Source organism: Dermacentor silvarum, chromosome 5 (genome assembly GCF_013339745.2).
Source record: "Dermacentor silvarum isolate Dsil-2018 chromosome 5, BIME_Dsil_1.4, whole genome shotgun sequence".
Lineage (NCBI taxonomy): Eukaryota > Metazoa > Arthropoda > Arachnida > Ixodida > Ixodidae > Dermacentor > Dermacentor silvarum.
The window spans coordinates 158371750-158384176 of NC_051158.1; the positions used below are offsets into that span (position 1 = coordinate 158371750).

Here is a 12427-nt window from a genome sequence, read left to right on the forward strand (position 1 = left end):
GAGCGCGGTTGTTGGCAGAGAAGTGCCCCCCCCTGCTCCCTCCGGCGCTGGCTTTCCGCTTCCTTGCTTGCGCGTGGGAGATTGAGTGCGTTCGCTCTCCGTGATAGCGCGCGTCCCCGCACGCTGCCTCTGGGGCATACGGCGCGCGGCGAAGATTTTATCTATACGGAACCTCACGGCGACGGCGACGACGACGGCAGAAATCCGGTTGAAGTGTCCATATAATTGCTATCGCAATAAAAAAGGGGGCCTGCTAGCTCAGTCGGTAGAGCGTCGTGCTAATAACGCGAAGGTCGTAGGTTCGATCCCTGCGCAGGCCACGCGTTTCTTTTTGTGCGCGCTTCCATGCTTATTGTTCTCTTTTTTTTTAATGTGTAGACGGATCTCTCAGATTTCGCCGTGACCGTCCACGCGCACATAAAGTGACTCATCGTTGTCGTATAGTTGAGGCAGCCGTTGTCCTCGCCCGGCCTGCTACCTCAGTCGGTTAGAGCGTCGTGCTAATAACGCGAAGGTCGTAGGTTCGATCCCTGCGCAGGCCACGGGTTTCTCTTTTTGCGCGCTCCAATGCCTCCCATGCTTATTGTTCCTTTTTTTTTCTTTTTGAATGCGTAGACGGATCTCTCAGATTTGGTCGTGTCCATCCACGCGCACATAAAGTGACTCATCGTTGTCGGTTAGCTGAGGCAGCCGTTGTCCTCGCCCGGCCTGCTAGCTCAGACTCCACTTCCGGCCGCGAAAGCCTACGGACGTGGTTATCATGTGCTCCGATGGGGCGGTGTTTGCGGCCATGAACAGCCGCGGTAACAGGAATACTCCAGCTGAACATGAGGATTACGAGGTCATCCTACCGACTTTGCCCACAGGTCGTACAGTTTTGAATACCATATTTTTACATGCTGACGTGCGTGCAAGGCCTTATCGAGTTGAAGAATTCCGGGATACGTTGGACCATCTGGCACTGCTCCCTGAAGTGATAGCCTTAGGGGCGTATCAGATGAGCCATGTGTGGGCCGTCACCTTCAAGAACGCTGAAGGCGTCAAGAAAGCCCTGGCTATAGGTGAAATGAAAGTGAAAGGTCGCCGCTGTATAGTGGTAGACCCGACGAATCAAGACCTGCGCCTGAAGTTGCATTGGCTGTTGTTCAACGTTCCCGATGAAGATGTACGCGCTGCACTTGCAATGTTCGGCACTGTAACGGACGTCGCGAAAGAAAAGTGGCGAGTGTATGGCATCCAGGAGAAAACCACGACCACGCGGACGGTGAGCATCAAGCTTCATGCAGGCGTCAAGGTCGATGACCTCCCACACCAGCTTCGTGTCGGTGGGGAATTGGCGCTGCTAATTGCTCCGGGAAGAGCACCAGTGTGTTTGCGGTGTCACACCACGGGGCATATACGGCGAGACTGCCGTGTCCCTCGCTGCGCACGGTGCCGCCGTTTTGGCCACGACGAGAGCTCGTGTGTGAAGACATACGCAAGCGTAACAAGCCCAATGGGAAAAACGGACGTCACAGAGCTCGTCATGGACGAAGCTGACGCGGAAGAAGCTGCAGGAACGTCGCGACAAGTGAACCAAAAGGAGATACGACCCATAGACACGCCCTTGTATCCACAAGATAATGGAAAGCAAGGAGACCGGTGCACTGTAGAAGAGACCGACGTAAGGGACGTGCCTGCAAAAATCAGTGTAGGCACTGAAGAGGGCGAACCTTCAACAGAGCCAGCTAGTCAGTTCACGAGTAGCATGGACGTCACGGAGGAAGACAGCAGAGACGCAGTCAGCAAACGAGGACGCGAAGCTGCAACAGACGACTCGGACGGACAAGACGTCGCTGGCGCTGGGGAACCGCCAACGAAAACGGTGGTGACTCGGCGTTCATCATTGAAGCCAAAGCCCAACATTCCACCAGACAGAAAAGCGGTGCTGAAACCGCCAACGTAGCCGCGAGCTCTGGCGCCCAGCGGCTTCTTTGGGACTATGACGATGCTCATGAACGATCAAAAAAGGGTAGTGAGTGGAGCCATCGGCAGCGCGACCCAAGCCGAAGCTCGAGGAGCGCAGACGTCGGGAACAGGTTGGCTTGTCGCTAATGAGCCGCGGATGTTTTGTTGTGCCTTTGCTCGAGAGGTATGCACCATGGCGTACATATTTTAATCTATGGCGATAAATTCGAGCACAGCACTACGCATTGCGACTATCAATGTCCGAGGTTTAAATGCTAGAAAGAAGCAGTACCAGCTGAGTCGCCTTTTCTTGGAGAACGACTTAGACGTAGTTGCAGTGCAAGAAACAAAAATAGATAGCGAGGAACAAACTGACCGCATGGTGCTGCCTTTCCGAGCTAGGTACGATGTTTGTGTTGCCCACGCATTCGGCACATCAGGTGGATGTGCTATTTTCATTAGAAACAGTTTAGGAATAGTTGTTGAGAATGTGTTCGTGTGCCAGAGTGGTAGATTTGTTATAGCCGATTTTTCAATGTCAGATTCTGGTTGGCGAATAATCTGCGTATATGCCCCTAATGCCGAAAACGAACGAGACGTGTTTTTTGAACGGCTGAAGCAGTACTTGATGTGCGAGAGACAAATAATTATGCTTGGAGATTTTAATTGTGTTTGCTCAGTGGCTGATCGTGTCAAAAATGTTCCAGTTAAGGAAAAGAGTGCCTCGCGCTTGATCGCAATGGTACAAGAGCATAATTTAGAAGATATAGGACAGGTGTTGTCTAATGGTACCCGGCCAGTTTTTACACACTATCAGCGGGCTAGCCACGCGAGACTGGATAGGATATATGTTTCATTGCAGTTAGTACCAGCATGCCACAGTTATATCGTTAAACATGTGTCATTCAGTGACCATTGTTTGGTGTTAGTCACATTTGGGACGCGCAAAGAGGCTTCACGCTTTAATTGGAAGATGTGGCTATTTAATGACAAGCTGCTACATAATGAATCGTTCGTTGAGTGCGTAAAGGAAAAGTTCGGACAGCTATTGGCAAGGCATGATGACGTGATAGAGTTGTGGGAGCTTTTTAAAGAAGAAATAAAGATTTGTGCAATAGAAAAAGCTAGTGTGATGAAGTACGAAGAAAGAAAAAAGGAGAAAGAAATACAGCAAGAACTGGACTTTATGTACCGAGTAGAGGCCGATAAACCTGGTACGTTCGCAAAGCAGATCAATGAACTTAAGAGTCAACTGGAGCTTATCGACGAAGATAAGTACAGAGGAGCGGTGATCCGAGCAAGGGCGGACAAGCTATGGCTCGGCGAAACGCCCACGAAGCGAGCCTTTGCAGACGAAAAGGCTCACGCAAGGCAAAACGTAATTCGGAAAATAAGTTATAAGAATGAAGTCACCGACGAACAAGCTAAAATACACAGAGCGTTCCTCGAGCACTATAGCGAACTATTTCGAAGAAGTAACGATGTCCCGGAAGAATTCGAACGCGAGTTCCTGGCCAACATGGCAAAACTAGATGACGTAGACCGTGAATATCTGGAAGAACCGATCAGCCAAAAAGAAGTTGAAGATGCCATTGAGGATTTAGCTCGGGGGAAGTCTCCTGGACCTGATGGGTTGGGAGCGGCTTTCTATAAGGCCTTCAGAAAAGATGTGAGCCTCATTTTATTTTTGGTATTTAGTGAGGCGTATAGGCGAAAATATGCACCCCCGTCATTTGGGCGGTCGCATATAGTACTCATTCCCAAGACGGAAGACTCAGAAAAATTGCTGTCAGTTGGGTCTTACCGCCCAATAGCGCTGACTAACGTTGATTATAAAATCTTTACTAAGATCTTGGCAAAGAGGTTACAGCGAGTTATAACACGAATTGTAGGACCGCATCAGACGTGCGGAATCAAAGGAAGATCAATCTACACAAATATTCACATTGCTAGAACCATTCTGGAATGCTGTGATGCGTGGGGTGAACATGTAGCATTGCTTCAACTTGATCTGCAAAAGGCGTTTGATCGTGTATCACATAACGTTCTTTTTTCAGTTCTTCAGTATGTAAATGTTGGCTCGGTGCTCTTTGATGGAGTAAAGATGTGCTATGCTAATTGTACCGCTAACCTTATAATAAATAAGGAAGTAGGCGAGAGCTTTCACGTACGCTCAAGTGTGCGCCAGGGATGCCCTTTAAGTCCTCTACTATTTGCGTTGTACCTTGAGCCATTCTGCAGAAAGATTCTTTATAACAACAGTATTGTAGGTTTTCGTTTACAGTCAACGGAAGTAAAGCTGCTTACATACGCGGATGATATTGCTTTGTTTTGTAGCGATAAGAAAGTGTCGCGACCGCGGTAAAGGACGCTTTATCTTTTTGTAAAATGACTGGTAGCGTGATAAACTTTGATAAGTGTTTAGGGGTGTGGCATGGAACATGGCAAAGCACCCCACCCATCTTTTTGAATGTTAAGTGGACCGTTGCGCCGACAAAGTATCTCGGGGTGCCGCTTGAGCACTATAAAGAGGCGGGGCAATTCTGGGAAAATGAAACAATGAAGGTGCAAGAAAAAGCAGTTAAATGGGGTGGTCGTTGTCTTTCGATGTTTGCCCGCGCGACGGTCTGCAACCTGTTTGCCGTTGCCAAAGTGTGCTATGTATTGCAAGCATTGTGTATGACTAGAGTTCACGTGCAACGTTTGCATCGGGTGCTGGCAGTGTACGTATGGGGATCCAATTGGGAGCGAACGAGTCGAACAAACCTATTTCGATCTGTCAAAACAGGGGGGCTTGGACTGGCGCATCTGTTCTTGAAGCAGATAGTGTGTCGTTTTGCCTTTTTAAGAGACCAAAAAGACCCTTTCCTGGTTGGAGTGATGCAACTGAGACTAGGTACGGCCCTTCCTGAATTCATTGTATCTAGCAGTGTTAACAGTGGCCCTATGAGTGGATATTTGAAAGAAGTGATATGGGCATTCCGGTTTCTGAAGGTGCGCTTCTCAATGGAGTACCTCAGCCACGTTCCTAAAAAACGTCTCTATAAAGATCTAATTGACGTGGTATTGCCAGTGCCGCTGTATAGATCGATGTTCAGTGTGGGTAGTGAAAGAAACGTCCTAAAAAGGGTAAAACGTATGCCTGTCAGGCCATCGGCAAAGTCTTTCTTTTTTCAGCTGCATTCCAATACACTACCTGTAAAACCGTGGCTTCAGGAAAGAGGTATTTTTATCCCCTGGTCTGTGGATTGTTTACTATGCCACAAGGAAGAGACAATTGAACACGTATTCATAGACTGCTGGGACGCCGTTTTCCACTGGGACGTCATGCAGCGAACTATAAAGAAAGACTTGCCCATAACACCCTATGGCATCCGTTTTCTCCCGACGGAAAATGAAGGAGGAGTGCCATACGACATGTTTATGCTATTAGGGTTGCACAGCCTGTGGCGCACCCGAATGGCTGTTAGACACGCTGACATAATGTTCGAAGTACTCGTGAATATTTTATTGAAAGTGTCTGTTACATAAAAGAAGTGTTCGATGCGCAAAACGAAAAGCCAGAATGGATTAGTGTGTTAAACGAGCTTGTGAACCTTAGGCGGTTTTAAAATCTCGTGCACACCAAAGACTGGTGGGCACTTTTACCAATTGTAAAGTGTCGAAATTCTGACTGTATCTTGCAAAAGGCAATAAAGAAAAAAAAAAAAAAAGCCTGCTAGCTCAGTCGGTTAGAGCGTCGTGCTAATAACGCGAAGGTCGTAGGTTCGATCCCTGCGCAGGCCACGCGTTACTTTTTGTGCGCGCTCCAATGCCTCCCATGCTTATTGTTCTCTTTTTTTTTCTTTTTGAATGCGTAGACGGATCTCTCAGATTTCGCCGTGTCCATCCACGCACACCTAAAGTGACTCATCGTTGTCGGTTAGCTGAGGCAGCCGTTGTCCTCGCCCGGCCTGCTAGCTCAGTCGGTTAGAGCGTCGTGCTAATAACGCGAAGGTCGTAGGTTCGATCCCTGCGCAGGCCACGCGTTTCTTTTTGTGCGCGCTCCAATGCCTCCCATGCTTATTGTTCTCTTTTTTTTTCTTTTTGAATGCGTAGACGGATCTCTCAGATTTCGCCGTGTCCATCCACGCGCACATAAAGTGACTCATCGTTGTCGGTTAGCTGAGGCAGCCGTTGTCCTCGCCCGGCCTGCTAGCTCAGTCGGTTAGAGCGTCGTGCTAATAACGCGAAGGTCATAGGTTCGATCCCTGCGCAGGCCACGCGTTTCTTTTTGTGCGCGCTCCAATGCCTCCCATGCTTATTGTTCTCTTTTTTTTCTTTTTGAATGCGTAGACGGATCTCTCAGATTTCGCCGTGTCCATCCACGAGCACATAAAGTGACTCATCGTTGTCGGTTAGCTGAGGCAGCCGTTGTCCTCGCCCGGCCTGCTAGCTCAGTCGGTTAGAGCGTCGTGCTAATAACGCGAAGGTCGTAGGTTCGAACCCTGCGGAGGCCACGCGTTTCTTTTTGTGCGCGCTCCAATGCCTCCCATGCTTATTGTTCTCTTTTTTTTTCTTTTTGAATGCGTAGACGGATCTCTCAGATTTCGCCGTGTCCATCCACGCGCACATAAAGCGACTCATCGTTGTCGGTTAGCTGAGGCAGCCGTTGTCCTCGCCCGGCCTGCCAGCTCAGTCGGTTAGAACGTCGTGCTAATAACGCGAAGGTCGTAGGTTCGATCCCTGCGCAGGCCACGCGTTTCTTTTTGTGCGCGCTCCAATGCCTCCCATGCTTATTGTTCTCTTTTTTTCTTTTTGAATGCGTAGACGGATCTCTCAGATTTCGCCGTGTCCATCCACGCGCACATAAAGTGACTCATCGTTGTCGTTTAGTTGAGGCAGCCTTGTCCGCGCCGGGCGTGTTAGCTCAGTCGGTTAGAGCGTCGTGCTAATAACGCGAAGGTCATAGGTTCGATCCCTGCGCAGGCCACGCGTTTCTTCTTGTGCGTGCTCCCATGCTTATTGTTCTCTTTTTTTTCTTTTTGAATACGTAGACGGATCTCTCAGATTTCGCCGTGACCGTCCACGCGCACATAAAGTGACTCATCGTTGTCGTTTAGTTGAGGCACCGGTTGTCCTCGTCTGGTCTGCTAGCTCAGGTCGGCTTTCTGCCGCGCTAGCGAGCGGACGTGTCGAACATGAGCTCCATAGGAGCGGCTTCAGCGGCCCAGCAGGGCCGCGGTAACAGGAATTTTGGTTCAGAAGACCCAGACTATCAAGTTTTGCTGCCTAAACTGCCTACAGGTCGGATTGCTTTAAATACATTGTTTTTACATGCTGATGTGCGTGCCAGGCCGTATCGGGTGGAGCATTTCCGCGACGCACTGGCTAGCTTAGGCATACTGCCGGATGTTATCGCCCTAGGGGCGTATCAAATGAGCCACGTTTGGGCAGTGACTTTCAAGAGCGATGAAGGTGTGAAAAGGCTTGCAAGCGCCACTGAAGTAAAAGTGAATGAACATCGGTGCATCGTGGTTGATCCAGGCAACCAGGCCGTGCGGCTGAAGCTGCATTGGATGTTACACAACTTGACGGACGAGGACATACGCACCGCCCTTTCACCGTTCGGGAAGGTCACGGAGGTCTTCCGGGAGAAATCGCGTGGCCACGGAGTGCAAGATAAAGCATCGTCAACGCGTTCGGTGTCGTTGGTTTTGAAGACGGGTATGACCGTTGAAGACCTGCCTGATCAACTTCGTGTCGCTGGTGAGCAGGCCTTAGTTGTTGTACCAAGCAGAGCACCACTTTGCCTGAAATGCCGAAACACCGGTCATGTTCGACGTGACTGTCGCGTCCCGAGATATGCCGTTTGCCATCGCTACGGCCATGACGAGACGGAGTGTGTTAAGACGTACGCGTCCGTAACGGGACCGGTGCTTCGGGAGGACGTGGCCGACCTGGTAATGGATGAAGCTGACGTGGATGAGTCTTTCCGCGCGCAATTTCTGCCGGCCGACACAATTGCGAGGCCCACTGAGCAGGCTTCCACAGCCTCGAAGGTGGCAACTGTGGTAACTACTGATCAGAAAACTGCAGTGCAGACAAGTGACGGAAAAGGCAAAGAAGAAACGGCCATAGAACTCGCCACTGCCGAGGCAAGTACAGCAGAGCACGGGCCAGCAACTGCAATAATGGACGTCGCAGACTCGAGTGCAAACTGTGCGGCTGCGAAAAGAGCAAGGGACGTAACGAGCAGCCAGGAGGAGGACTTGGAAAACGAGACCAAAACCGAACAGCCGCAGAAAACCCAGGCGAGTCGTCGGGTGTCCATTCGCCCGAAACCGAGCATCCCGCCGGACAGACGGACGGCCGCAGAACCGCCTACCTAGGACCCGGCGCCTACTTGGGAGCCCGGACTAGCGACGTCAAGAGATGGGTGCCACTTCAGAATTAGCCTACGCGCACACCGTAAAGGTACGCGTGTGGTTAGAGCGGCCTTTCGTTGAGCATTTGTTTATGGAAAGTTTTTTACAAAGTGTTGGGATGGTTATTTCCAGCGGCACCTTGCTATCGGCTTGCTTATACAGACTAATGGCGGTGAAATTAGAGACAGCATTGAGAGTGGCCACTTTAAATGTTCATGGCCTCGGAGCGCGAAGGAGACAGTATCAACTCAGTCGCTTGTGTATGGAGAAGGAACTCGATGTTGTCGCTTTACAAGAAACTAAGGTCGAAACTCAAGAGCAGACCGATCGCATGGTGACGCCTTTCACGGCGCATTACAATGAGTGCGTACGCCATGCTAATGGTACATCACGCGGGTGTGCGTTGCTTATGCGGAAGAGTGCTGGCATTATTGAAGAAAGTGTAACTGTATGTCAAACTGGCCGCATGCTCATTGTCGATTTTTCTTTTTCTGGAGCGTCGTGGCGGCTCATATGCGTTTATGCGCCGAACATTGTGAACGACCGATTGTTGTATTTTGAGTATATAGAGCAGTATCTAAAGTGGGACCGCTACATCATATTTCTTGGTGATTTTAATTGTGTGTGTTCTGCGGAAGATCGAATCAGAGGGAAACATGTTCGGGACAAAAGTGATCTCTTTTTAGCTCACTAATTGACGACCACAACTTAGAAGATGTGGGTCAAATTTTCACTGACGGCACGATTCTGCAGCACACGCACATTCAAGGATACAGCCGAGCAAGGCTGGACAGAGTGTATGTTTCACTAGATTTGATCCCCCTTTGTAACAGTTATAATGTCACACCGCTATTGTTTACGGATCATAGCTTAGTGAGCTTCGCGATGGGGGAAAAAGTTAAAAGAACACGATTCAACTGGAACATGTGGAAATTCAACGAAAAGCTGCTTCATGATGAGCTACTTGTGCGCAGAGTGAAGGAAAAGATATTAGAGTTGATGACAAACAAGCATGACAAATTTATGGCTGCATGGGAAGAATTTAAGGCCCAAGTTAAGTTAATTGCGATCGAAAGAGGAAGCAGCCGCCAGCATGAAGAACTGCAGAAACAAAGAGAGATGCAAAGACAACTTGAATTTCTTTTGAGCGTACAAAATACGGTTCATGATCAGGTTGCGGAAAACTGTAAAGAAAGTAAGACATGAGCTGGAAGTTATTGACGCAGAGCGATGCAAAGCTGCAGTTATACGTGCTCGGAGCGAACGGTTATGGATGGGTGAGATGCCAAACAAACGGGCAATGAGCGATGAAAAGCGGCATGCGTCAAAAAATGAGATTAAACAGATACGTTTTCAAAACGAGGTGACGTCAGAACCTGCCTTAATCGAGAGAGCCTTCGTTGAGGATCATCGGGAATTGTACGGCAATGGGGCTCGCTCTGGACTAGGCTTCGACAGCGAATTCATGAGCGAAATTCCAAGGTTGGAAGACGGCGTTAGAGAAAGCCTTGAAACGCCAATAAGTGTACCAGAGATTGAAAGGGCGATAGATGAGTTGCCGTCAGGAAAGTCGCCAGTGCCAGACGGTCTAGGCGCCAAGTGTTGCAAATCATTCAGTCAAGAGTTTTCCTGTATTTTGCACAGACTACTCGCAGAAGCGTATGATGTTAAAAAAGTGCCACCCTCATTCCGCATGTCACACGTAGTGTTGATTCCAAAAACCTATGAGCGGGAAAAGCTTCTTTTAGTAGGTTCATACAGGTCGATAAGTCTGACCAACACAGATTACAAAATCTTTATGAAAGTACTGGTTGGACGATTCCAAAGCGTGATTAAGGAGCTTGTAGGGCCACACCAGACGTGTGGCTTTAAGGCCGCACAATTTTCACCAACACCCACATTGGAAGGAATGTGCTAGAATGTTGTGATGACATTGGGGGTCGGGTGGCGATGTTGCAGCTCGACCTTGCGAAGGCCTTCGACCGGGTGTCACATGAGGTGCTTTTCTCTATATTGCAGCACTGTAATGTTGGTAACGTCATTTTCGAGGGCGTTAAAATGGATTATGAAGAGTGCTAAACGCAGATTGTAATTAATAAATGCCTTAGTTCGAAGGTGCCAGTCCACTCGTCTGTGCGACAAGGCTGTCCTTTGTCTCCATTGCTTATTGCCGTATACATCGAACCATTTTGTGTGGCAGTTATCCATGATGTAAGCATACGTGGTTTTAGGCTGCACGCCGCTGAAGTTAAAATGCTAGCCTATGCAGATGACGTCGCCGTCTTTTGTGAAGACAAGGAAAGCGTGATCGAGGCTGTCCACCTGGCAAGATCTTTCTGTAAGTACACGGGTGCCCAGATAAACTTCGAAAAAAGTGTTGGCATATGTAGAGCACTGCACGGGTCGATTGTTTCAGCCCGGGCGCGGCCCTGGCCCGTTTTTACGTTGGGCGGTCCGCCCGAGCCCGATCAAAACTTTTATGGCGAGACCCGGGCCCGGCCCGGGCCCGGAAATAATCTACGTTACCCGCCCGGCACCGGCCCACCTCCCCTTTACCTTAGGCCCAAGCCCGGCCCGAGCCCGACTCGAAACCGGCCCGAACCCGGCCCGAGACCGAAAAATAATGTTTTTCAGAGTTGAGACGCCCGAGAATAACTCGCTGCACGTCACATGCACACCATCAAAAAGCCCGAGCCCGGCCCGGGCCCGGGTCAAAAAGCACACGCCGTTCCCGAGCCGGGCCCGAGCCCGTGAAAAAACTGTGCTACCCGGCCCGGCCCGGCCCGTGGGCCGGGCCGGGCCTGGGCTTTCGGGTAAGCCCGAGCCCGTGCAGTGCTCTAGACATATGGCATGGAAGGTGGAACGCGATGCCCACTAATTTCGCCGGAATGCAATGGACTACAGTGCCTGCCCCCTATCTAGGTGTGCCCCTTGAGCACTATCAAGACTCCACGAAGTTATGGAGCGGACAAACAGGATTGATGAAAGAAAAGATAAAGGGATGGCAAGGCCGGGGATTATCAGTGTTTGCGCGTGCCTCAGCTTTCAATGTTTTTTGATTGCCAAAGTCTGGTATATAGTGCAAGTAATGTTCATGTCTCGTGTCAATGTTCAAAAAGTGCACCGAGTGTTAGCCACCTTTATATGGAACTCCACTTGGGAGCGAACCAGCCGTACAAACCTTTTTCGCAGTGTTCGCAGTGGGGGCCTTGGGCTCTCACACTTGTTCATTAGACAGATTGTATCGCGGTTCTTTTTCCTGCGCGATGAAAGAAATGCTTTTGTCCGCACTGTCATTCAGGCGAGAATGGCAACAGAACTGCCGGAATTTGTTTTAACTACATGCAGTGTTATCAGTAGAAGAGCGACTGGTTATTATCGTGAAGTAGGTGCGTCTTTTCGAATACTTTGTGCACGGTTTTCGTTGGAGTATTTGTGCTCAGTGAGAAAGAAAAAACTGTACGTCCATTTGGCTGACAGCATGCTTCCTACCCCACTCTATAGGACGGTTCACTGTGGAGGCCCAGGAAAAGATGTGCTGAAACGAGTCAAAAGGATGCCTGTACGACCTGCGGCGAAAACATTTTTTTTTCCAGCTACTCACAAACACCCTCCCCGTTAAAGTATGGCTTGAACAAAAAGGAATATTCATACCGTGGACAACGAACTGCTTGCTGTGTAGAAAGCCCGAAACAATTGAACATGCCTTCATTGATTGTCTGGACGCAGTATTTCATTGGGATGTCTTGCAGCACACTCTCAAAAGAGAACTCCCCATGACCCCGTATGGAATTCGATTCCTACCAGTTGAAAGTTATCAAGGAATACCATTTGATATGTTCATGGTCCTGGGCTTCCACAGTTTGTGGAAGACGAGAATGGCTGTTCGTCATGCTGACGCCAATGTACGCCCTATGCGAGAAAACTTCATTGAAAGTGTTTCTTTTTTACGAGAAGTCTATCGTGCACAGAATGAACCCGCAGACTGGGTTGACATTCTTGATGAGCTGGTGTGCCTCAAGAAATTTGTGTGCCTCAAGAAAGCAGCCAATGCACTTTCAAGCGTACATCCT

At 49.4% G+C, this 12427-nt stretch overlaps 8 non-coding genes and 1 pseudogene across 8 annotated transcripts; all 9 read left to right on the forward strand.

The window, feature by feature from the left end:
• The first annotated feature begins 247 nt into the window (after positions 1 to 247).
• On the forward strand, positions 248 to 320 carry Trnai-aau (transfer RNA isoleucine (anticodon AAU)). Its single transcript has one exon. It is a non-coding gene; the product is annotated as a tRNA-Ile (tRNA).
• Positions 321 to 468: 148 nt separating this feature from the next.
• Positions 469 to 542, forward strand: Trnai-aau (transfer RNA isoleucine (anticodon AAU)). Its single transcript has one exon. It is a non-coding gene; the product is annotated as a tRNA-Ile (tRNA).
• Positions 543 to 4377: 3835 nt separating this feature from the next.
• Positions 4378 to 5558, forward strand: LOC119452638 (uncharacterized; annotated as a pseudogene).
• Positions 5559 to 5659: 101 nt separating this feature from the next.
• Trnai-aau (transfer RNA isoleucine (anticodon AAU)) lies at positions 5660 to 5733 on the forward strand. Its single transcript has one exon. It is a non-coding gene; the product is annotated as a tRNA-Ile (tRNA).
• Positions 5734 to 5897: 164 nt separating this feature from the next.
• On the forward strand, positions 5898 to 5971 carry Trnai-aau (transfer RNA isoleucine (anticodon AAU)). The gene has a single exon. It is a non-coding gene; the product is annotated as a tRNA-Ile (tRNA).
• A 164-nt stretch (positions 5972 to 6135) lies between these two features.
• Trnai-aau (transfer RNA isoleucine (anticodon AAU)) lies at positions 6136 to 6209 on the forward strand. The gene has a single exon. It is a non-coding gene; the product is annotated as a tRNA-Ile (tRNA).
• Positions 6210 to 6372: 163 nt separating this feature from the next.
• Positions 6373 to 6446, forward strand: Trnai-aau (transfer RNA isoleucine (anticodon AAU)). The gene has a single exon. It is a non-coding gene; the product is annotated as a tRNA-Ile (tRNA).
• A 164-nt stretch (positions 6447 to 6610) lies between these two features.
• Positions 6611 to 6684, forward strand: Trnai-aau (transfer RNA isoleucine (anticodon AAU)). Its single transcript has one exon. It is a non-coding gene; the product is annotated as a tRNA-Ile (tRNA).
• A 161-nt stretch (positions 6685 to 6845) lies between these two features.
• Trnai-aau (transfer RNA isoleucine (anticodon AAU)) lies at positions 6846 to 6919 on the forward strand. Its single transcript has one exon. It is a non-coding gene; the product is annotated as a tRNA-Ile (tRNA).
• Positions 6920 to 12427: the final 5508 nt, after the last annotated feature.